Source organism: Nipponia nippon, unplaced genomic scaffold (assembly GCF_047370975.1).
Source record: "Nipponia nippon isolate SJK-2023a ecotype South Korea unplaced genomic scaffold, ASM4737097v1 scaffold_2, whole genome shotgun sequence".
NCBI lineage: Eukaryota > Metazoa > Chordata > Aves > Pelecaniformes > Threskiornithidae > Nipponia > Nipponia nippon.
The window spans coordinates 7,105,337-7,129,982 of record NW_028262336.1 but is presented as its reverse complement, the minus strand read 5'-3'; the positions used below and the strand labels follow the sequence as shown (position 1 = coordinate 7,129,982).

Sequence of the window (24,646 nt, the reverse complement as noted above, 5' to 3'; positions counted from 1 at the left end):
CAAGCAACCAGAAGATCACAGATGATAGAAGAAGACAGCTCGCACATCACCCAGCAGCCGTGGCCTCCATCTGGGAACAAGGGAAGTAGGTGGCAGATGGAGTTTAAAGCCAGGTTTTTTTGTGGTTTGCCTCGGAAAATGGCTTGTCCTATTGCACTGCGGAAGCCTGAAATGCTGCTGTTGTCAGAAATGACCTCAGGACATTCACTAGGCTTTCTCTCAGTGTCGTCTGGTGGGTACCCACAGCAACAAGATTGGCAAGAAGCTAAATCTAGGTCTTACCTGTGCTGCAACGAGCTGCATAGCAATTATGCTTTTGTCTTCTGTGCACCCGGGTACCCATCTGCCAGTGTCCCAGGGCCCCGGTGAGCACAGAGACAGGTAGCCACCTTGCCTTTGGCCCCTGAGAAGCACAGAAGCAGACAAACATCATGTGATTTGGGCATGCCAGCGTGGGATATGTAATTTTTCTCTGTTTTTTTTTTTTTTTTTTTATTTGTCCTCATTTCAGGAAGAAGGAATCGCTCTCATTGGGACCGTTTTGCCCTTTTTGTAAGGGGAGGAAAAGATACGTCAGGAATTCCAACGGGCTCTGGAGCGGCCAACACCTGGGTGGTGCATTGTGTTTAAAATGGTCTCCAAAAATAACTAGGACTGCAAAAGGGGAAAAATTAATAAGGATAATTAACTGGTTTCCATTTCCAAGTGCTTTGGAGACATGAGCTAATCAGTCTGTAGACACATACAAGCACACACAATGTCTGTAATTAGTTTGCTCTTCTACTTCCTTACCTCTTTCCCCAGCAGATTGCCCACCAAGATCCCTATCAGGCAGAACAGGTCTCTCTCTGCCCCTTCTGCAGAGGCCTGACAGTCTTGCCTCTGCTCAAAGTGCACCGTCTCTCTGTCTGTCTGTCTACTTCCCTCCCCTGCTGGCCACGATCAGATTTCACTAAATGAATCACAGTCTAGTGGAAACTCCCTCCGATTGTTGCCAAGAATTGCAAAGTTGATGAAAATGGGACTCGCAGCCAAAGGGAGTTTAGCACGGTTCCTTACTGGTTCCAACCAACCGGGTTCCCATTGCAGTTGGTTGCTTCTGGTTGTCCTGTTTCTGCTTTCAGCCTGGCACCTCTCCTCTACCTGGAGCATCTTTCCCAGGATTATCATGTTGATTACTAGATGCCGTACCACACCTCCAGGGCCCTCCTGGCAGCCGCGGGTTGCTTGATCGTTTCCTTCCACCAAGGTGTTCCCTGTTTGCTTTTTTTTTTTGCAGTGAAGAAGACTTGTTGAGACCAAGTGCCCATCTGTCCAGATCACCAGTGCGTGTTTAAACATCTTCTCTGTTCCCAGTTATCTGGTGCAGTTCTGCCCGTGAACCTTACTTCCCTCTCTGATGACTTCATGGCTCTGATGGTTCTTCATGCTAGACCTGCATGGTCTAGCAGAGCAGGTACCCTCTGACTGACAACCACAAGTCCTCTCCTAGATGGGTCCCGGATTCTTTGTAGAACACTAGACAATGTTACTTTGCTTCTCTGACCCTCATTTTCTCCACCAGTAAAATGAGTGTAATAAACTCCCTTTTGTAAATGCTTTGGGGAAGACACTGGATTTAGTGCTGGAGGGTTATCTCATGATGGAGAGGAACCATTGTGTGGTCTCCTGGGGCCCTCCAGCACACAGAAAGGAGGCTGCTTCATACCACCCTCGAGCTAACCCCCAAGGACTTAATAACAATCTTTTCCTCAGCCCCAGGCTGAGATGCTGAAGCAGAGGTCCTGGGGGCTGTAGCACTGGAGGTCTTCAGATTCTCAGTCCAGACCAAGCTGGGGTGGCAGATCGTTTTGAAGAGTTACTGAGAGAGAATGCCCCAGTGCTGTCAGCCTTAGCATTTCCTCTCCATGGTCACCAGGAATGTGCTATGGAGTGTCACCATGGCCCTGCAGGAGAGGCCCAATCGGACTCCCGGCTGCTTGTGCACTTTGGTCAAGTCTCTTTGTGTTGGTGTTCTCCACACGTCTGGAAACAGACCTGCACCTGAGGCAGCTCCTGGGAAGCCACTGCGAGGAGCCCCTAAAGGTTTGTGTGTTGATAGGAAGCTCTTCATCCCCGTGGCTCTGCAGTGGGGTCCCAGCACTCCCAGGCAGGACAGCATGTGTGATCCCCTTGAGGCTCCCGGAGTGTGGGGATGTGGGGAGGCTGCAGCTCCGTCTGCCAGCTAGTGCAGCCTCCCCAGGCAGCACTGTGGCTGTTGCAGGCTGCACAGGAGCAAGACTGACATACCGTACCCCAACTCCTTATTCTCCAGCCTTCACTTCTCCTCCTTGCCTTTCCCCTTCTGCCCCTTGGATCAACAGGGAGCAGCAGCTCAGGCTCGGGCCCTGGCTCCCAGCTCTTGTCTGCCAGCTCCGCGTGAGGAAAGCTCGAGCTCCGGCCGGTCCGGGAGCGGGTGAAGCCCAGGTGTGCCGCAGCTCTGCCTTGCTGCTCCACCACGAGCACGAGCCTCCCCCCAGGAGCGGGGAGCAGCCCCCGGGGCAGGCGTGGGATCATGGCCAGGAGAAGGCAACGTGCCTCTGCCGCCTGCCATCCCACACACAACCACCTCGCCCTGGGGGACAACCGCAAGCCCTTATCAGGATTCGGCCCCTTGCTGTGAGGAGGAGGGATCGTTTTCCTTTCTGGGTCTCCCTGCTCTCCCTCTAGCCCGCTGCTCTCTCCTTCCCTCTCATCCATTTCCTTTGACACTGGTCCCAGGCCCACTGCCAAGTCTCAGATCCATTAGCGAGGTGCCTTGCTGACTGAAGCACAAATCAGGACGGATCCGGGTGCAATTAGCAGCTTCTAGCACCTCATCTGGAAGGCATTAGCTTGGCTTTTGGGGGAGGGGGTTATGGAGGAGAAAAGAGAAATAAGATGGAATGGATATAGATGCCAAACAGAATAAATAAGCTATATTTCTACTACTCTTAGGAACCACCATCCAGCATCCGACAGCAACATGCAAACAGATGTGCAACAGCCATCTGCAGGGGACATAGGTACTGTACCAAGTCGGTGTGACTCACAGACCTTCCCTCCGGGGAGGATGTGGTTATCGGGTCCAAGAAGGTACCGAGATGTGTACCAAGAAGGTACCGGCATGAAGGTGTGCGGTTAGCCACAGCTTGTGAGTGATGTCTCTCCTGGTTTTCCCTCACAAACCAAGGCTTGTGGTTATGGTATCTGTAAGTGCACTTTGGTCTACCTTGCCTTCCTCTTCCTTTCGTGCTCTGCTCCATCTGGCTCCCAGTGCACTAAAATCCCTAACACAATGATGTGGTGCCTGTCTTACACTTGAAGAGCAAAGATAGACTAGCACGTATTAGTTATGATGGCCCATGTGTGTGCTGTAGCCACAAGCCCCATAGTTCTCATCAAGCCAGAACTCTGTACAAAATACATTGGCCTTAGTTTTCTTCACCCAGCCATGTAGATACCTTTGAGGAAAACCTTGGTATTGCTCTCAGCATGAGCCACAAGCCATCCCCTGCTCCCTTGCCAGCTTGCTCTGGTCTACAGCCAGGGTGCAGGGATGCACAGGAGGCTGTGGCTCTTGGGCAACCACAGCCCGAAGCTAACGGGACAGAGCAAACATCCTCATAGTGTGGCCTTCGTGTTCCCAGACAGGTCCTGCTCTTCCATGGGCACAACGGTGCTGTCACAGAACATGCCTCTGAGGGATTAAGATATTGCTGACCATTAGAAAAGGTGACTGTCAGAGTGAGTTTGAAAGCATCCTTTTGCTCCAGAATAAGGGCTATCAACCCGTACACTTGTCCCCTCTCATCTCTGCAGAAAAATATGCTGTGCGTTTTCCTTTAATTTGTCCTTCATTCCCTACCTTATGAAAAGGCCAGGAGCCAGTCTGTTCATTCCCTCTGCTTTTCCTTTCTGCTGGATCTCAGCTTTGGGGAGAAGGCACGGTGGGAGTCGGGGAGCTGGGGGCTGTCCTGGGCCCCTCTGCGGTGATGGAGCAGTCTGCTGGGAAGCGGGACCCCGAGGGCTGGGGGGGGCCGCCGGCAGCAGGTGGCTGGCATGCCTCTGAAATGGCGCGTGTTGAGCTAGGAGCATTCAGGGGGAAAAACCAAACACCAACCGCAGTCTCCTCGTGCGGGAAAGCCCACTAACCAGCAAAGCAAGGAGGCCTGGCTTTTATTTATTCATCTGGGTATGATCCCAGTAACTAGATGCCAGATCCCCCTTGCCATAGCACACACAGGCCATTCCACTTCGCAGGGCCACCTGCTGATGGCCAGGGGCTGGGGAAGCCAAGGCTTCCTCTGAGCCAGTGATTTCATGTTATTCCTGCACAGGCAGCAGCTGGAAGTAGCTGGAAACATCTCTAAGCGTAATTTTTCCTATGCCGGCTGTTGCCAGACGATGGTCTGTGAAGCCCTGCTGGTTACTGAGCTCATGGAAAGTGACCTGCACCTGGGCTCAGGGGCCAGCCACCTTCTGAAGGCTTCCAGCCCCAAAACTGAGGGGACATAGGTGCAGGGTTGCCTGGGAGAAATATTGAGGGACGATAATATTTGTTGGTTCAAAGAGTTTGGTACGTGTTGTTATATTCTGTGTTCTCTGTTGTTTTTCCCCCCGGTAGATAAATATATAGCGAGGCAAAGGTGGGGCTGGTTTATCCTGCCAAGAGAAACAGGACTGGCAATGGATGATGTTGGGATAGCTTAGCAGGGCAGTGAGGTGGCCGGAGGGACCCTGTGCAACTGCCCTCTCTGCTCTTGGTACAAGGAGGCAGAAACGCAAGGCAAGAGAAAAAGCCTGCACCTCCTCTCGGCCCGTCTATGCCTCTCACTAGCAAGCTGTGGCAGGAGACGCTGTAAATTCCCCAAAGCCAGAGCTGCCAAAACACTTTCTGTGAGGGCAGAAACTGTGACATTCATCCTTTCAGCATCCCTGTCCATCTGCTCAATGTGACAAGGAGGTGCCCCTGCGGTACTCTGTGTTTCCAAACACGTGAGCGGTTGGACACATAACGCCTGGAGAAGAAGGGTGTAAAACAGCGTCCGGGAGCCTCCTCTGGGTGAGGAACCCCAAGTAGATGGGACAGGGGCAGAAAGGGGGGAGCGGGTGTGCAACAAAGGGCGCCAGTACCGCCGCGGCGGGAAGCGCACCCCATGCCAGGTGCTGCGGGGCAGGAGCAGGGGACGAGGGAGGCTGCGTGCCCAAGGGGGCCGCAGGAGTGAGCATCTGCCCTCCCTCCCTCTGGTTGCAAGCGGCTGTGCCTTGCCTACACGCTTGGAGGCAGAGGACATCCGCGCACGCTCTGCCGGTGGCTGCCTGCACGTACTCCCTTGTTTTCCTGGCTGGGGTGGAGGGAGAAGGCCTGGTTTCGGTTAAGCCCTCGGTCACACAAAGATGCCTTTCCTATTACTCTTTTGTTTTTCCTTCTAAGCAACGTTCCCATTTAACTCTTCCAACTCTCCCCCATAGTGTAGGCTGCCCTGCCTGAGGGCTGGCCCAGGTCACAGGCAATTCGGGAACAAGGGGGAGTTGTTGGACTTCAGGGCTGGAAACCCCTCAGCCCCACAGAGGGGCTTTGGGAACCTCGGTGCATGGGAAGGATGACACCGTTGAGAAGAGCTAGGAGGCCAGGATGAAGATACTCCAGTGGTTTAGTGCTGAGCATGGTAGAAATACCTAAAGAGTCAGTCATGGCATTATCATGACTGAATTTGGCTCCAAACTTCAAATCTGCAGAGGGGGAGTGGGGGAGGCGGAAAAGAAAACATGTAAAGGCCTTTTCAAAACCCAAGACCACAAGAAAAAACTTCCTATAAACAAATCAAATGGAAATATTTTTTTAGTTCTATAAACATTCCCCCTTGAAGCGTTCAACCCAAATATTGCATCACTGTGCTAAGACATAAACAAATCTTGCAGTGAGAGAGATGCACACCAACAATAGACTAGCCTGTTTGCCTTGTCCGGGCTGTGAGAAGTGCAAAAAATAAACAAACAGGGCAAAGAGTGACAAGCAGAAGAGAGATGTCTGAGGAGTACTTGTTTGAATATTCGAGGGAGGGAGGACCACCCCCCCCCAAATTCCAGTGAGGTTCAATACGGAAATTCAGCTCCTTCGGGGTCCTCAGAAAATCACAGCTCTGGCAGGTCATAGGACGCCAGCCAGATTTGTCTTTCAGAAAGCAAGGTAGCTTCTGGTTTTTCCTCAAGTATATTATTAAAAAAACATATTTGACACGAATATCTCTTGGGTAGAGATGTATTTATTTTTGCAGTGATTCTAACGCTAGTAGGAAGAACAAAACTGGCCAAGCTGTCCTGTGTTTTATACCGATGTCGTGCTTCCCCTGCGGGGAGCCCAGCCACTCGCCCACGGGAAGGTTGTTGTCCTCTGAGCAGCAGCTGGCAGGCTTTCAGCAGGAGGCAAGGGTTTGGGGCCCGGCTTTTGGTTGGTAAAAATCTTTAGAGGCACTCTAGGAGGAAGAATTTGGCACCAAGTTAGAAAATGTGAAGTAGCCCATAAGAAACACACACCCAAGAAACAGTGGCATAAGGTGATGCTGTAGGCCTCAGGACTGTCATTTGCTCTATCGTCCTGGGGTATAGGTATCCCTAATCTGGCTCTACCCACCCCATTTCTCACGTTTTTGGGATGTTCTATGACCCTGCAGATGGAGAACCTCAGTGACGGCACACGAAGAGGCCTGCCTCCGGTCCCTCCTCTTGCTCCCGCGTGGGGAGAGCACTGTCCCGGCGTGGGAAAGGAGAGTGGTGGACAAGGACGGGCAGAGGTGGAGGCGGCGGTAGAAGCAGGTGAGGGACGGGGTGGTGTGGACCATAGTACAACTGCACTCGGCAGTTTTGGTACCGCTCAGTACCGTGTGGTGTTTAGAGTCACAGTAATATGCTGGGACCAACATTTGGTTCATCCCTCATACAGACACTGTAAGAACTGCCAAGGATGTCCCAGCTTTGTCTCTCAAACCAAGGGAGAGAGGTGAGGAGCCGCACAAGTCACTCTGGTGGGAGGCGAATTCGCTGTTGTTCCCGCTCACACGAGAGACACTGTAGAAAGGGACACCAAAAAAAAGGCCACTTAGCAGTTCAGTCTCACGGGAAAGTTTCACTACCAGAAAGCTAGTATAACTTAAAAGCTCTTGGGCAGATAAACTGGCTCTGTATTCTACTGAGACGAAACAGAAACATGATGATGCTTGATCCCTCGGCTGGGGTCACGCTGCTCGGTCCGTGCAACAAGCAGAAGCAACTACAATCTCTCTGGTGGCTTAGCGTCCTCCCTCTGCGAGCCCTCCTGGCGCCGAGCTGTGCTATGCATGGTCCTCATGCTCAGCGGCCCCGGCCGAGCTGCCTGCAGCGCTGTAGGGAACAGCAAACCTTCTGAGACCATTTGATCTCCCTAGACTCTCGACAAAAACTTCTCCATGCATGCTTTGGTCTTGAGAAAATGACTTCAGGTGCTGCTGTGGGAGCTGATTTACGAGGGGAGGCTGAAAGAATAAAGGGTCTCACACACTTCTCATGTTACATTGCATCCACGCTGGTGTGAATTCAGGGGCGTTTACGCCCAGCTAACTGAGGGAGAATTGGGCCCAGACCCAATATATCTGTCTGACCAACAGAGAGGATCAAAGACCTGTAAATGCTAAGCAGGGGTGGTCCAAAAATATTAGAATCAGAAGTAATGGGATGAACTATATCAGAGTAAAATTTAAGTTGTAGAGAGAAGCTTGCAGCTGACATCCATTCCCTAAGCCGTTGTTCTGCCTTCCACAAGAAGCTTCTAGGTATGGCTCACATCAGCCAGGAAAGGGGATTAAATGGTTTTTGGGTTTAGCACGGTCTGTCACGCAGCAGGCAGACTAGATCGTGAGGATTTTGAGCACTGATGGCTTGCAAGTCTTCAGAAGGTGGTCCGCAAGTTATCCTTCTCCAAATTCCCGCCCATACACTCATGCCTCATGCAATATCTAACAAACACATGCAGTCAAATGAAATGGTGACAAATAAAAGCAGCTGGCAGAAATGAAAAATGCAGAATTTCAAAGCTTAGCCTGATTTTTATTTGGCTATAACTGCAGGCTGCTGTGTGGTATCACTCCACGAAAGAATCTGCAGATTTCTTTTTTCTTCCCCAAAAGGTTAGTTTGTTCTTTGGATTAAAAAAGGATTGGAAACACTAAGCTATATAACCTTTTAAAGTTCATCTAACCCTTGTTCTCAGAGACTGTAAATTCCTGAGCACCGTGGCCTTGGTATCAGCTGTGATTCTTTTTTCTAAAAAGAGACTTGGTTCCTAAAGTTTCAAATAAATAACTGGTAGGTGCTTTGCTATCCTGCTCTTTAAAATGCAATAGAATTGTATGCCTGCACAGCCTAATGCTAAGACAAAACAGGGCATATATGCACAGGGGCACAGAGCTGTCAGAGCAGCTCTTTCCGCCTTTTACACAGTCTCCAGGTTGCAGCAGGGTGACAGTATTCAGCAGAGACACCCCGTAAAAGCCGAGAGGAGAGTATTAAAAGGATACTGCAGATAGGCAATGCATGGCCAGATTGACCCAAAGGAGAGGGACTTAAAATGGTTCAGAAGTCAGTGTCTGCAAGGCTTAACACTGGAGAGCTGGAGATACTGCTGAGGATGATATAAAAGGGTCATACTAGGAATAATGAACAAAAAAAGGGAAATCGCAGGTTGGTAACATAATGATGTTTTGGGAGATGTGTGTGTCGAACTCCGAGTTAGACAAGAGAGCAGCAAGGAGAAGACCTGTCTTGGGGCAGTGTCTCCGGCAGGCTCTGCCAGCCGGGCTAGCTGCTGGGGCGTAGCTCGAGAAGGTAGGTTTAGGGAGGGTGACACCTCTGACATTGGTGGGGAGGTCAGGAATGTCCTCTGGCCAGCTGGCCCCTCTGGGGAGGGGGGTTATCCCAGGGTGCATCCTCAGGAGCCGGGGGCTCGTGCAAATCCTGATTTGGCCCCATGAGCTCTTGGCTGACCCCAGGGCCCCAGGAAGCACCAGCTCATGCCCAGGGCCGGGGGCTTCCCCACGGGCTGAGCCCGGAGCGGGACCTGCCAGCACCGCGGGGGCTTCCCCGCACTCCCCTTGGTGCCTGGCTGTCTCCAGGCCCCGGCCGCCAGGCTGGGATGTGGGTTAGCAGATTTTTTCCACGCTGTTTCTCCGGGATCCCTGACAGAGCCCATCAGAGCTGCCTTTTATCAGCACTGCACGCCTTAGTGAGCCTGTCATGGCTCACACACAATGTGCTCTGTGCCGGATTAATCCGGCTGGCTTTCATGCTCAGGATGTGGGCAACGGGCAGGGTGGGGGGGCACAGGGACAGACGCAGGGCTAGCAGGGGCCCGGGAGACTGGGGATCCCCACCTTTTCACTTGCTGGAGTTGAGGACTTGTTTGAGGGCTCTTTCGGGGACAGGGGAAGAACAAGCCATAGGCAATGAAAAAGAAAGAAGGAAAGGCAACAGGTGTGTGGGAAAGTGGTGAAGGAGGAGAGATTATAGGTAAATAATAGGTGAATACATGGACTACAACAAAGAGAGAATGTGATGTAAAGGGAGATCTGCGTGCCTTAAAATGTAAGCTCCCTTGTTGATAGATATGACAGGTAGTTATTTCACATAGGTGTAATTACTCAGGGGCTGCACCCCAGCTAAAGGGATCTTTTCAGCCTTCAGCATTAACCTGGAACACCTTTAAGATACCTGCCTATCTTGACTATTGATGTCTGTAAACCCTCAATAACTTATTCAGATTAAGGGAAGCAGTAAAACGTGTGAAATCCTAAACCCAGTGAAGTCTGTACTGATGGGAATAAGACTCCCATTGACTACTGTAGCACCAGGTTTCCATGCAGAGTCTCCACGGAGAAAAGAAGTGGTTCATCTAACGTGAGAAGAAACTAACTGCTTTTTCCAACAAACCTCTGCAAGCCTGGAAACGGATAGCAGGGGAAACGGATTGGTGAAAGCCACCTAACCCAATTCTGCACAAACATCTCACACTCCCTGCTAGGATTCCTAGCTGAAGGTATGCACACACCAAAAAACCCCCCTGATTTTCCATGAGCTGGGGATGTTGCAGACGTGTGTGCATACACATAATGTGAACACATATGCTAACACATTATCTATATTGCATATATACATATATCTCTCTCCTCCAATTTGAGATTCACAATGTTAATTTGAAATTATCCATTCTATCTATTGCATTTTACCCATGAAAGCCCTATTTTCAGCACCTGCTGCCTAAGTTCCCATCTCCACCTGGAAGGGTGAGCTACTTTATAACATCCTATCCTGTCTATCCACTGCACGTGCATCCTAAAGTTGCCAAATAATTTTCCATTCAAGGACCTGAATAAGCTTGCCTGCTGCTGAAATGTCACCTTCTCTGGAGCAAAACACAACACCTATTTAATAGCACATAGCAACATTGTCACAGGAAAAGATGACATGCATGGTCTTGTTTTTACATCCTATCCATCAGGGGAGCATTTCTTATCGTTACTTTGAGATGGATTTTGGTGATGAACCCAAAGGCAGGAGGGCATGTACAACCAGTGCTACCTCCTTCTGTGCGCGGCAGGTTCATGGTGCTCTCGTATCCGGTCTCAGGACTTCCCACATCCAGCAGCGAGGTGGTCATGATTGCAAACGCGGTTGCATTGGCATGAGAAGTTTTAAACTGTAGAAGAATTCTTGCTAAGTTCTGAGGAAGAAAGCAGGATCCTAGGGGAAAACCAGGCTATTTATTTAGGGCATTTGTCTGAGCTCCTTACTCAAGCAGAAGGTTTTACCCATTGCACTTGATCATTTCCAATGAACAAAACCACTTCTTAAAGACCCAGTCCTCCACCCAAAATGTTGACTGACATTGTAAAACTCTCCCCAAACACAAGAGGATCTCTCTGACTACCAATCCCTGAGCATTTTAAGACAAGGAAACAAATGGACCCGAACTGGGTCTTTTCATAGACCTGGGAGCCCACTGATTGTCCAAATAATTCATATCAATGAACCGACTACAAACAGAATGGTAGTTCTTTACAACATCCCCTATAGATACATAATACAGACCATAGGCACAGCTGTACCCATGTATAACACATTTTATACCAATATACCTATCACTCTGCAAAAGGAGAATGATATCTTTGCGGGGATATGCTTCTTTTATATTGTTTTTACTGTGTCTGAAATAGGAGTTGTACCAGTAAAACCATCCTATTGCCAACCCTTCTCTGACAGAAGGCAGGGCTAGCACCAGTTCACTGAGATTTATTTTATTTCAGGATATATATGTTATCCCTTGTGTGCAAACACCCGTATATATTCTGAAATAAATCTCAGTGAACGTACGACATTTCTGTCTGACATCAGGGTGAGCTCGCCACAACCAAGTCTATGTTCCTGCCTTGGACCCTAGTGGTAAAACTAAACTAGCATCGAGCTGGTTTAGTTTACACCAGCACAGATTTCCTAATATAGACAGGCCCTATCTCTTGTCCTCCCGTCCCACCCCCCTCTTTAATTTGGCTCTCTGAGTTTTGATGACTGAATCACTTCCCCCTTTGTTTCTCTGATTACTTTCCTAATCTTCTGCTCCTGAAAGATGCTTAGTTCCTGAATCCCTGTACAAATACACTTTTCTTTCTAAGCTTCTCACCAGCCAAACAGGGTTTTATTTGTTTATTTAATTTGACATGCCGAGAGAGAAATGATCCCATTTCCTATGGATTATCGAAGTAACAAATAGCTTTACAAGAGGGTAAACAAAGTAAAACTCATGCTGAAACTCCTTTGAACCAGGGGCTTCCCGTTCACGTCCCCTCCTAATGTCTTTCCCCTCTCCTCCCCACTGCACATGGGATGACTTTCTCGTCACTTTGGACCACGGCCGCTGGCCTCAGACCAGCCCGCTGCTGGGGCTAAGCTAGTCACGGCCTCCTCATCCTTCCCTTCACCAAACTCACCAAGAATTACCCAAAATACAGCCAGACAGCTTTGAACTCGCTCTGTGAAGGAGCGTTTTCTCCATCTTGTCTTTGGCTCCATAGCCCAATCCCCCCCCATCAATTTGCCTTTTTTTCCAAAGATTCAGAGCTAGAAAAACCTGGGGGTGAGCCCGGGAGCCTCTGTGGAGGTAGGGATGCCGCACTGATTTTTGTTGGGAGTTTTGCCTAACTCTGGCGCCAGGCGTGGACACCTGAAAGCATCACTCTGTGCGCACACCTCCTGCAATGTGCATTTCTGGACAAAAATAAACAAAATGACAAAAACCAGGCCTGAATCTGGGCTAAAACTCAGAAGGGCTTGGAGCCAGGGGTGCTGATGAGCTCCCCCAAGGATGACAGACCCCAGCAGCGTGCAGCTCACATTTTTTTGGGGCGCTTAGGTTTGAGGGCTGGGGCCTGGCCTGCTCCCCCCCGCCCCCAACATCCCTTTCTGTTTATTACTCCTGCCGTAATTGGGAGGCATGTGTGGATGAATTAAACATAGCAGGACGGATGAGAAAACTCTCCCTCTTAGCTGGCTGAATGAGCAAATTTAACTGAGCCTGTTACCCACTGAGTATCGTGCCGACATGCCAGGGTCCGGTTTCCTTTGAGCTCGCCCTTTCATGCGGAGTCCCTCCGTGCCCCCCGCCTTGCTCCGCACAATATCAAACAGCTGGAGTTTCTGCGGCCCAGAGGAGGAGCTTTTGCCTCCGACGGCAGCAGCAGTGGGAATTTTGCCCAGGATCGGAGAGGGATGGGGCCGATCCAGGCAAGCTGGTAGCTGAGGACTGGGGGGCTCTGGCACCTCCTGAGGTGGATGGGTACCCCCCCAAATGCAGCTTGTACCTGGTCACTGCCCACGGTAAAAGCTTCCTTATGCCTGAAGGAATGGGGCTAAAGGAGAGGTTTTCAGCTTTCACACTATTTTAAGCTTCAGCCACACCAGTGGCACCCAAAAGTCAGTTCTGGTGGGTAGTTTGACATAAATGGGTGCCAGCCTAGAGCCAGCGTCCCCGGCACAGTAACAGGGAAACTGCCTGCAAGCAGGACGACCGCTGGCTTGTCCGGGGATGCCGAGGGGACATGGCTGCACAAACCGGCATTCTGCTTCATCCCCAAGGCATTTCTTCCAGCGTTAACACCAGGGGCAGGTGGGAAGAGCAGAGTACGAAGGGCGCTGCTGCGCCCTGCATTTCCTTCTCCCTGGGGATAAACAGGGAATGAAATCCTGTGGGGCTGCAATCTTTTTTCTCTCGCATTAAATAAGCCCCAGGGCGCTTCTGTGCACAAGGTACCTCTAATTCTGCTCCCTCGCCTCTTTCTTCCCACCTCTGTAAGCCTAAAACTAGTCAGGGCTAATTCAATTCCTGTTTTAATTTAGGGCAGTTTACGACTGCTCTGAATTAGGAAACCACTGTTTTTCAGACGAGGCAGGTGCTAGAGGTCTCAGCACTTGTAAAAATTAGGCCACTTAGTGAGGTGTCTACATATGGATTTAGCACCTGAGGACTGCGTTACTGAGCAGCATAAAGAAAAACCCGGAATCTGGGAAATAGTTCTTTAAAAGATAATTAGACAGCAAATTTAACATTGCGGAGAAAGGAAGTTTGTGTTCAACCCGATAAGCCTACCCATTCAAATGCAAGTTGAAGAGCCATCAATACACATTCCCTTGAACTCAGGAAACCCTGCAGAAAAAATCAGTTTTGACATTTTCAATACCCCTGTCATAAACCGAGGAAATAAGAAACCCAACCCCAAATATAAAAAAGCCCAAATCCTTCAAATCATCCTGAGAAATAGGTAATCCAGGAGCACAGGACCCTCCTACAGTGCCACTAAGCAGGAATAACTCTGAAACCTAATGATGACATGAGGAGAAACTTTAACTCTTTCACCTTCTTCTGTAACTGAAGGACTTCAGATTTAGAAACTACAGGTCACGTTTATCATCTATGCTCTGTGTATGGCAAAGATGTGAGAAACCTATCCTGACCTTTCAGTGACAGCAGATTTGCTTCAAGCTAGTCTTTATTGAAGGGCTTTGAAAGATGGAGGGTTTCCCTGCACCTCTGGGTAAATTTATGTTTTGGGGCATGTGTTCATCCTTTGGTGTGGGGGGAGCAGGAGCCGGTTTGGTTTAGTCCCAGGGAGTGGTGTCATTACTTTTTCTGAAAATCTGTGCCTGAGACACTTTCCCTGAAAGCAAGCACCTGCCAAGAGGGATGGTTGGAAGAAAAGATCTTTTCCTTCTTGCCACGGTTTTTTCCACGTCACATCCAGAGAAGCTGCACGCTTACGGATTAAGAGAACGAGTCAGTCACCTTCCTTGAAACCAGCTGGCCAAACTCACGCATAGTCTGTTTGACCTCCATGGGAAGGGACTGTCTTCATTTAGCAAAATATTAGCCCCCGTGCTTTGGGGGAAAGCTGCAACTTGAAATAAACATTTGGGTGCATCTTATTTAACCCGGATGCATGCAAAGTTTTGCCTTTTACATAGTCATTTCTCTTCCTCCTTCTCTCCTTCCCTGCCTTCACTTTTGTTTCAGGCGTCTTGACGTCCTGATCCAGACGGTCTGTCCCAGGTACCACAACGGCGGTAACAGGATGGGAACCCTCTCCTGAAGGGAACGAGACTGCGGGTGATGCTAGGCAGGGAAAGCACCTCAGGTCCCCTCACAAGCCTTGGCTATGCCTGTGAGGCAGCTAAGCAGATGTTTGAACTCCAGCCACACAACTGGGGAAACTGAGGCACGTAAGTGATGGCAGGACTTGCCTAATCCCACCCAGCAGCGTGCCACCACCGGAGCCTGGAGGAGGGCAGGAGCCTGGGCTGGGCAGTGCTCACATATGGTTGCTCCTACATCCTTCCAGCAGGTGCCTGGCGGTGTAGGGACAGACGTACAGAAAAGGTGGTGTACCCCGGGAAGCTGGACAGGTGGTTGACGCCATTTCTACGCAACTCTCTGGGCTTGGTCCCTCCTGGGAAGAGGGGAAGGTCTCGCAGGAGGTCTGCCACAAAGCGGTATTTATCAGCAGCCCGTTTCGTTACAACTCAGGACAGCCCAAGGCCCCGTCACCGCCATCGGTGCTGTCCGGTTTCACAGCCAGGATGAGGCGGGATGGCCGCTGCTGCGGGGGCACCTGGGGGACTCTGCGAGCCGCCGGGCCCCGCCGGGGCGGCCGCTTCAGTCAGGGAGGCCTGGCGGCTGCCACCGCGCCGCCACCCCACCGTCCCCCGGGCCCGGGGAGCCCGCTGCCGGCGGGGCGGCCTCCCTCCGCCCCGGCCGAACTTTTCGGCCCAACTTTCCCGCTTCCGCCTGGCGGAGGGAGCGTGGCGGGCGGCGGGGAGCGGCCCTGCGGTGCCGGCGGCCTCCTTTGGGGGTAGGCGGCGGCCAGATGACACCGGTTAGTGTTATTATGGCGGGGGACACAGGGGACGGGGCACGGCCGCTGCCTGCCTTTTGGGGAAGGGGGTTTATTTTGCGTTTTCTCCTTCCTCTGGCTCCTCCTCTTCTTCCCTCCTCCTCAGGGGGAGGGGAGGAGGGAGGCTCTGGGGCAGGAGTAGCCGGAGCAGGGAATTGTTTGGGAGTTCAGTCATCCAAAAGCCGTCTCCCGTATGAAGGGTCTGGCTTCCCGCATCCCGGCGCCTCTTCCCTCCTCCTCCTCCTCCTCCTCCTCCTCCCGCCGCGCCTGAGCCCTGCGCGGCCCCCCATCCCCAGCGGCAACCCGCAGAAAAAACACAACCACCACCCCCAAACCAAGGGCCCCCCACCTTCCCCTTCTCCCCCCAAAACAGGCTTTTCCCCTCTCTTTTTCTCTCTTTCTCTATTTTTTTTTTTCTCTGTGTGTGTGTGTGCTGAATTCCCCGCAGATCCGGCCTGGAAGTTCCCAGCTCCTGGAGTTAAGCCTCTTTGTTGCTTCCCTTCGTTTGGGGCATCTTTGTGTTTCCCCCACGCCTGCTCCACCGGAGACCGCGGTGAGTGAAGCGAAGGGGGCCTGGGCCCTTCGGCGCTGGCGAGGGGCCGGGAGGACGGCTGTGGCGGGCGGCGGGGCGCAGGGCTTTCCCCCCTTCTTCAGCCGGCGGCGGCCAAGCTTTGTGTCAGAGTTTGGGAAGTTGGCGTGGGGATGCGGGGAAGGGGCTCTGCCTAGGGACGCGGGAGACGTGACGAGGGAGGAGTGGAGGCCCGCTGGTCCCCACCAGCACGGGGCTTGTTTTGGCTCAGGCAGGTGAGATGCGGGGGGCTCGGCCGTTTCCCTCCAGCTCTTCCTCCTCGGTTGGGCGGCGTTAATGGAGGGCCCAACGCACGCACACACACCGCGGTGCTCTGGCCTGAAAATTCCCCAGAAGCTTGGTCCGCGACATCAACCCGTCCTCGCCACCGGCTAGTGAAGGATGGACGGTGCGCGGTGGAGAGAGGGAGAGGGAAAAGCTGTGCAAAATAAACCCCAGATTTTATCCTCCGTTGCTCCCACTCTTGTCAAAAGCTGATGGGAGTTTGCAGCAAGACCCAGCTCCTGCAGATGCAAAGGCATTTCGGTTTGTGCCCTGTGAAGGGACTGGTGCTGCAAAAAAAAAAAAAAAAAAAGCAGGGGTGGGTAATCTGCGAGTAAAATTTTCGTCCTCTTCTTGTGTGACTGTAGAGTTTTTAACCCTGGTGCAAGGGTGAGGAGCGATTTGGGTCAGGGGAGGTAATTTTCTGCTCGGCGGTGTGATGCTGTAGGATTTGTGCACGCGTGCCTCGCTGCTTGGACTGCAACTTTGGCAGGTCCTCTGGATGGTGACTGTAAACAGAAAATGTGTTGGGGAGAGAGCGGGATGCTGAATTTGTAGCTGTGTACAAACGAGGCTTTTTAAAGTGCTCTGAAGATACTATTAATTACTTCAAAAAATAATAACAGACTTTTCCCAATACCCCAGGCTGGCAAAAGGTACTTAATGCAAATCTTGTATTTTGGGGCACTTCCCCGACTAATTCTGGTACCCCAAGTGTTATTTCACTGGCATTGTGGGAAGGGCAGTTCAGGTCTATTAAAGGGTTTTTTTTGTCCTTGTTTGTTTTAAAGCAACTCTCTTGACCTCTCTGCAGCATTATGCGAGTGGGATAACAGGAATCCACACACACACTGTGCGCCCGCGCGTAATTCCCGGCATGTCTTAAATTACTTGTTTTTCTTGGTGCCCAGTTCTCTTAATTTCTACACGGCTACCACGGTGTCTTTTTGAGACGTTCGTTTGCAATCTGCCATTAAAGTTTCTTTTCCCATGGGCTAAAAAACTATTGTGGAAAATATTAGAGGAATGTGGGCGTTTTGTAAGTAGGATTTTATCTTAGTTTTCTTTTCTTTTGAAACTAACTGCCTCAGTGTGCATATGTTTAGAGGAGGGTTCTTGCATATTTATGCATATATACATACATGCACACACTTTTATTTAATGGGTTGGATATTGAGGTTTGTGGCTCCAGGAAGGATTTCAGCAGAATCACATCATGGGTTTGCAGTAAAGATTTGTTCTGTTTATTTAAGTGACCTAAAGAAATGAAGGTGAAATAACTTCCCGTGCTAATAGAAGTCATCTTGGGATCTTCTGAAGTAAATAGCACAATTAGGGAGAGCTGTGAGCTCCCTGCTGGGTGCGTGATATTCTCTGACAGGAAATAAATGGAGTTTTGTTCCGTGTACTTTTTTTAATCCTCCCCTCTAGATACAGTTACAGGGACTCATGCAGCATGTACAACGCAGATGAGGTCCCGGTAGGTGTTTTCTGCGAGGGTTGAAGTCAGATACAGAGCAGTCCTCCCTGCTGCTGTAGTTCCCGTTGGGGAAAATGAGGCAGGTTCATCTGAAGGGTGCACAAGGGTCCTGTGCAGATTTGAAAGGCAAGTTCAGTTTTCTCCCTCTGTCATACACACCCACACCCACAGGGCCTTTCTTTGAGAGATATCCCAGTACAAGGAGCTGAATCCACACGCATCTCTTTTTTGCTTGGCGCAAAGAAGAAGTATCACAGGTGAATGTATGTGCTACAAACTGTCATGTGAGTCTTATGGGTGCTCTGCATCCCTACAGTCTGGAAAATACAGATTTTCTGTATCTTGTACTGACATGATACAGAAGCACAGAGCGACAGGTTCTTAAAGACTGCAAAGTGAAACCCAGTGCCTGGTGTTTGCAGGAGTCTTTCCAGCTCTTTGGGTGTGAGACTCCCAGCTTGGAGTTTTGCTCTGTTGAAAGACAGGGGAATCATTGCCCAGTCCCCCTCACTCCTTGAAGTTCTGCTCTGTCCTCAAGACTAACAGCAGACAGATCCCTCCAGGCCCTCAGTACCAACTTGCAGCCCTGCAGTTTCCAGGCTGCTGGTACAGCTCCTTCCACCTGACTGGGGCCAGCAGAGTTGGCCCTTTGGGAGCCAGCTGGAGCCTCCTGCCGAGCAGGGAGCGTTGCAGGTGGGGCCATGCAGCCTGCTTTGTCCCCATCCTCCCCAGTGATGCAGAGGGGAAACTTCCTGAGTTAAGAAAACAAATCCATTTAGGGCAGACCTGCATTTTTGTAGTTTCTTGTCATTGTTAACTGAATGACCACACTTGACTAAATCACCAACAAATCTACCTGCCAGTGCTTCCCGGCCTCTTGCTGAATTGCATGTCGTCAGGAGCACAAAAACCTCTCAGTCCCACACCATGCACAGAAAAAAAAGCCCCTATTACTTCTTCTGCCTGGGCTGTGGGACGGAAGATGGGTGACAGGGCAGGAAAGACACTCTGCAGGTGGAAGCACGGGTTTGGATGTGGAGCTGTTTGGGCTGTGTCCTCAGCCGATGCACATGCCCTGTGTGAGCTTAAAGAATTTTCTCCACAGCCTTAGTTTTCCCATGCAGAAAACAGAGCTAAACCCTGTGCCAACAGGCTGAGCACTGTGGCAGGGCACGTATTGCCATTCATGCTGACTCTTGTCAGCCGACCAGCACCCACCCTCGCGTCCCTCAGAGCAAAGCTCAGGCGCACCGGGGAGGATCCGCTCTGCTGTGCCAAGCCTCTCCTGGGCTGCCACAGGGCTGGAGAGGCACCTCTGTGCTTCCAAAATCACTCCTTTTTCCAAGACAAAGACAGGCTGTCTCCCCAAAGCCCCCCTTGTGTGCCTTTGAAGTGGGGGAGCAGTGGCAGGGAAGAGTGCGTTGGGGACCATGTTGGTTGTTTTAGCCCAGGTTGGCCCGCGGGTGGGTTTCCCGAGACCCCCGAGTCAGTTAGTCTCAGTTTAGTCGCTCAGCCCACAAGAAGTTACAGCAGCAGTAGGCCAGTGTAACTCTGAATTAACAAAAGTTTCTTTGGTGGTAAATAATGGTGGATTGGTTGTTTTAATGCCTGACGCCGAGTGCCTCAGAGGTATGAGACACAATTCCCTTGGACTTCTTTAATGTGCAAAGACGACTTGATGTATTACTGCTGGCATGCTACGCACCAAGACTTGCAAATCTCTTGGTTTAAACCGTTACCTCCCGGGCTAAAAACTTTGCAGTGCGAAGTCTACAATTGGGATGGGATATCCTGCAAGGAAAAAGCTCTCTTGCAAAATCTTCGGAGACTTCCTCTTTCTGGTTAGACTGAAAACATCCTGAGGGAAAAACCTGCTGCTGTGTATTTTGGTGCTCCTGTGGTCAGTCTCGGTTTAAGAGGTTGTTACGTATTCCAGTTCCTAGGCCACGAGAACAATTTAAGGAGAATAATGAATAAATGAATTGCAGGGGCTTAGGTAGAACGCGGGTGAATACCACTTTCCAGTTTTCTAAACGTACTTCGGGTAATTGTTCAACAAAAGGTATCGCAAGCATCTTTTTTTGTTTCCTGGTATTTGGTATAGTTCCTCTTGGCCCCAAATCATACGACACTGTTTCTGCTGCTTAGTTGGCTGAACATAGTGCCTGAAGCCGGTTTTCTGGAGGGAATGCTTGCAGGATGGGAAGCTTTCAAAATTTGCTTCGTATGCACATTTGCGCATAAGAGCTTTTTTAAAATCTACTCTCTACAGGAGCGTGTGCTCCAGCAGCACAGCTGTATGAGTGTCCGTGGGAAGCTAAGACAAAAGGAACGTGGATGCAGTAGAAGTCAGCTGAAGAGCTCAGGAAGATATTTGTTGCAGGGAAAAAACAAATGCTTGATGCTTGCACAGTCCCAAAGCTGCCGCAGGCAGTGCAGGGCTTTCTACATGAACAGGGAACAACAGATCCCTGCCCTGAGGATGTTGCATGCTCCTTTTATTAAAATGGCCTCTCTTCTTCCCTGCAAAAGGACAAATGGGATGGGAGGCTCAGCTGTGCCTGATGGGGTAGTTAGCAAAGCACCTGGTGCAATGCAGACAGGGTGCCTGAGAGGGGCTCTCAGGGCTGCCCTTGTGTGTTGTAGGAGCTCTTGAGTAAGAGGCAGTGCCAATTTATTTTGGCTCTGGTGGGATCGATGGAGGGAAATGTGCTTCAGGGAGCGTGTGGGACGTGCTTGAGCTTCTTCGCCCTCCTCGCAGGCAGTGTGCCAGCACAGAGGTGAGAGCCAAACTTTACCCTTGCTTTCTGCTCAGCTGCTCTGGGGAGGCTGCTGCCCTGTGGCCGAAACCCTTCCCTGAGCTCCCCTTAGACGCGAGGACGGTGACTGCACCTTGTGCCCGTGCAGCAGGTCGGAGGCTTGCTGGGCAAAGTCCAAACCACACCACAGCGTGTTGCCCCTATGAAAACCCACTGTTGTCGAGTTCACAGAGGTTTTGGGCTGTGGTGTCTTTATATATGTCTGTGAAAGCCAGATGGTGTTTTGGAAACCAGTCATTTTTCATTAACTTCTGTGCCCAGCCTAGGCAGTAAGTCTTTCACTCTGAGCCCCACGGTGGCAATGCCATTTTGGCTCTACAAGGTCCACTCTGGCAAAGAGATTAGCCAGCAGGTTGTACTCTTAGGCAGAGCCACAGTCCTGGGGCCCTGCCAGAAGCAAGGATGTGTTCACTGGTTGCAATGTCAGCGAGTCTGAACAAGCTTGTGTGTCTAAAGACTGCGCATCAGGCCCTTCTGCTGTTCTTTAAATCATAAGAGTGGAAGAGAAAAAGGGTGCGAATATCCCTGCCAGAACTGGGTTGTCGGCTTTCAAATACCAAAATGAGGTTGCTTTTTATTTTTCTCCTAGCTAACAAAAGGACAGGTTAGGCACAGCCCTGTGAATCTATGTGTTGAGCTTAGTGTGGTTAAGAAAGTTTGTGGTGATACAAACCTACTGAGGTAGTCTTTGAGAAATGAACCTCAAATGTGGATACGCTGGCATAGAATATAGCATTTATATGCAAAATGCAGCTTCCTCTGATAATGTCACTGTAATTTATCTTGGTACTTTTAGGTAGAGCAGCCACCTCGCTTAGTGATGCCAGTGTTTTAGGGTGCAAGCCTGGGATGTGAGGAGAGCTGGGCTTGGTTCTCCTCTACACCGCAGATTTCCCCCCTGAGCTGGGGCAGGTTGCTCTTTGCCTCAGCTCTCCACCTGCAAAACCTGTAAGTGGCCCTTCCCTGCCTCCTTGTGGTGTTGAGGATAGGTCTGCTGGAGATTGAGGGAAACCATAGGTTTGCTGGCCCTCGAAAACCCTCTCGGATAAGAACCACGGTTGGTTTCAGCAGAGAGCATCCTGCGGCATTGGCAGCCCGATGGGAGGCTCCTGCGGTTGCCTCTGGGGACGTCCACCCCCGCGTGCTGGGTGGACGTGGGCTCTGTAAGGGCTGCGTGATGCTTTTGGTTTGGAGGGTAGGCTGGGTGTGCGGCTGTTGAGAAGCCGCTCGCTGAGCGTGACCCCTGGGGAGTCTAGCGTAGGTAGTAGCGCTGCAGCTGCAGTGAATTTATGGCTCCAGCCAGTGGTGGTACAGAGAGGCCATTGTAATCCTATGTACTGTACAGTGTACATCTCAACAGGCAAAGTGGCTCCTGGGTTCATTTCCCCCCCCCCCCCCCCCAATCCCTTCACGTCTAGTTTTATGAAGTTCCTCCCCTTAAATTGCAAATTTGGCCTTATCTTCAAAGAAGCCCTTTGGTGCCAAGCTTTTAAAGGTAGGGAGGAGGCAAGAGCAAAAACATCAAATCCATTAACAGCCCGGTTGCCAGAGAAAATGTTTTTTAAAACAAAATCTGAAACCTTAGTGTTTGAGATCCAAAGCTGAGATTGAATACAAGTATGGGCCTTGTCCCCGGAGAGTCGCAGCGCTGGGAATACGCTGGCAGAGACCATGGAGCGAGGATTCTTGTGCATGCACGCACACAAATAGACAATTATTTGGAAGCCAATAGCATTCTGGATGCTGAATAATAATTTACTTCATCTAGTGCCTTCTGTCCCAAGTTGCTCCCTGAGCTCTAGCTGACGTGGAGATGGTTCTCATCGCTCCAGCCCTCTGCAGGATGGCAGTCCCCTCTGGGGCAGGAAGGTGGTGCTTGCTTGCACGTTCCTCAGCCGTGGGTGGTAAAAAGGACTAGCTGGCCCTGCTTCTTTAGAGCTTGCCGCTGTCGGTGAGAGATTCCTTTGGGCCCCCGAATGGTGATGGGAATGTGATTTTTATTTTTTTTTTCCCCTAGAAGAAAGCTGCTTGTTTAACAAACCCAAGCACTGTCAGATTGAAGGGGTGGGTTTGAGTCCCAGCATCAAGAGATGTTTTCAAAAACATGCTGGGTGGGATTTTTCAAAAACACCTGAGGTGACTTTAAGGATGTGGTGGAGAATCAATGAGACTTGTCCGTTGAGCAACCAGACAGCTCTCCCCCCACTTTTAAGTACCAGGTCACGCTTGGTGGGTTTCTGGGATGGTCCCACTGTCACCAGTGTAGCAGCTGCCCAAATTAGTCCTGACCACCTGCTCCTGCATGGAAGTGGACTTTTTATTTCAAAAGTGGCTGTTGGGCACATCTTGGCTTGCAAGCAGTTGAAGTGCAGCTTCCAAGCCAGAGCCATCTGGGCAGAAGGAGAGCATGATGGCCCAATTATCTAGCTGTAATGGGGTCTGAATCCAATGAGGAGCACCCCGTTGCTGGCTCCTTCTGGGGCCTTGTGGCATGGCCAGCCAGATCACAGCAGAGCTGTGGACCCTGGCAGGAGAAGGGCTTGATATCTACTGGGCTTTGAGCCCCTGTGGGGACTTCCCTACCCCTCAGCTGGCCAAGCAGGGTATCTGGCTGGTAGCTGCCAGCCACCTCTGGAACTGGAGGCTTGTAGGGTGAGACAGGGCTATGAGAAGCTGGAACATGGAGGGCTCCTCAGAGAGGCATGCCAGCTGCTCTGGATGTGTCTGTCATCACTGGTTCATCACTCTGCTGTTGCTCTTGGGGTGTCTGGGGCTGGCCTGAAGGGAAAAGGTCTTTGCTTCCCAGCAGGTGAGGAGCAGAGCTCCTGGTTGCATGCCATCTTGTGCCTGAACACCTCCGTAATGCTGTAGAGAAAGAGTCCAAGGCAGCACAAGGGCTAGTCGCTTTTGAGGACCTTGCTGCTCTGGCCACCTGAGCTGCGGTGAATGTTGCAAGAGTAGTGTAGCACATTGGCATCCCAGCTCCAGGTCCTGCCAGAGATCACTGCTCAGCCAGCAGAGAGAGAGAGAGAGAGAAAGTCTCGGGATCATGGTCAACTGTGCTCGGTGACTGTGCAGCTCCTTAGCTCGGTGACAGATGCTGAGGAAGGGGCGTCAGTACCAGCGTTAAGGAGCTGGAGCTGCTGGAGCCCGGGTCCGTGTTTGCTGACCCTGCTTCTCTCTTGGCAGGGAGGTGAGCGGCCAGTCTGCGGAAGCGTTAGGGAAAAGCAGCGTGGTTTACATGGCTACAGCAAGACAAGCCAGCCCTGTATCTCACAGGACAGCACCAGCCTACTAGTGAGCGCTGGCTGTACTTGCCTGGTATGCAAATATGCAATACAAGTTGTGGGATCGTGCTGATTGCATCATGAAGCCTGTTGTCTTTTGTGGGAGCAAGGGTCAACTATTTACATCATGGAGCAAGTTAGGCAGGAATATACTTGCTAAATGTACAGTTGTCAGGATTTCCTCACGATTGCCTGGACTGTAGATTTGGGGAGGAGGGATAAGGAGCACAAAGAGAACAACATCAAGAGCAAAGTGGCAAGCTGTGTTTATCGTTGATGCCTGACTTGCACTCTACCCTATAATCTGTCTCCCCTGGGGTAGCTTCGGACATCCCTAACCTCCGAGCCACTTCAAAGAACCACCTTTAAAAAAATTTCCCAAACTAGTGACCAAGCAAACAAGCAAAAATTTCAGCAGCCACAAAAATGTGAGCATAACCCAGTTTTTGCATAGCTCCAGCATTGAAGATAAGTAGAGGTTTCTTAACATTGACTGTCTAGATGAAGGCCTAAGAAAGGCCTGCCACGCCATCTTCCCCCATCGCCATATTCCAAAACCTAAATTATTATTTGTATTACAGTTGTGTCTACAAGTTTTAACCAAGGCTGGGACCTGGCTATGTTAGATAGCGTGCTAACTTGTAATGAGAAACAGTTCCTACATCCTCATTCAAAACAGCAAGACAAATGCAGAACGGGAGGTAAAAACAGATCATGAGAAA

The 24,646-nt window shown here is 50.7% G+C and overlaps 1 protein-coding gene across 4 annotated transcripts in view; it reads left to right on the top strand.

The window, feature by feature from the left end:
* The first annotated feature begins 15,906 nt into the window (after nucleotides 1-15,906).
* Nucleotides 15,907-24,646, top strand: part of BOC (BOC cell adhesion associated, oncogene regulated) — a 56,763-nt gene continuing 48,023 nt past the window's right edge. For all 4 annotated transcript variants that reach the window (XM_087756990.1, XM_087756987.1, XM_087756989.1 and 1 more), the window contains exon 1: nucleotides 15,907-16,041. The gene's annotated coding sequence lies outside the window, so the exon portion shown is untranslated. The remainder of the gene's footprint in view (nucleotides 16,042-24,646) is intronic.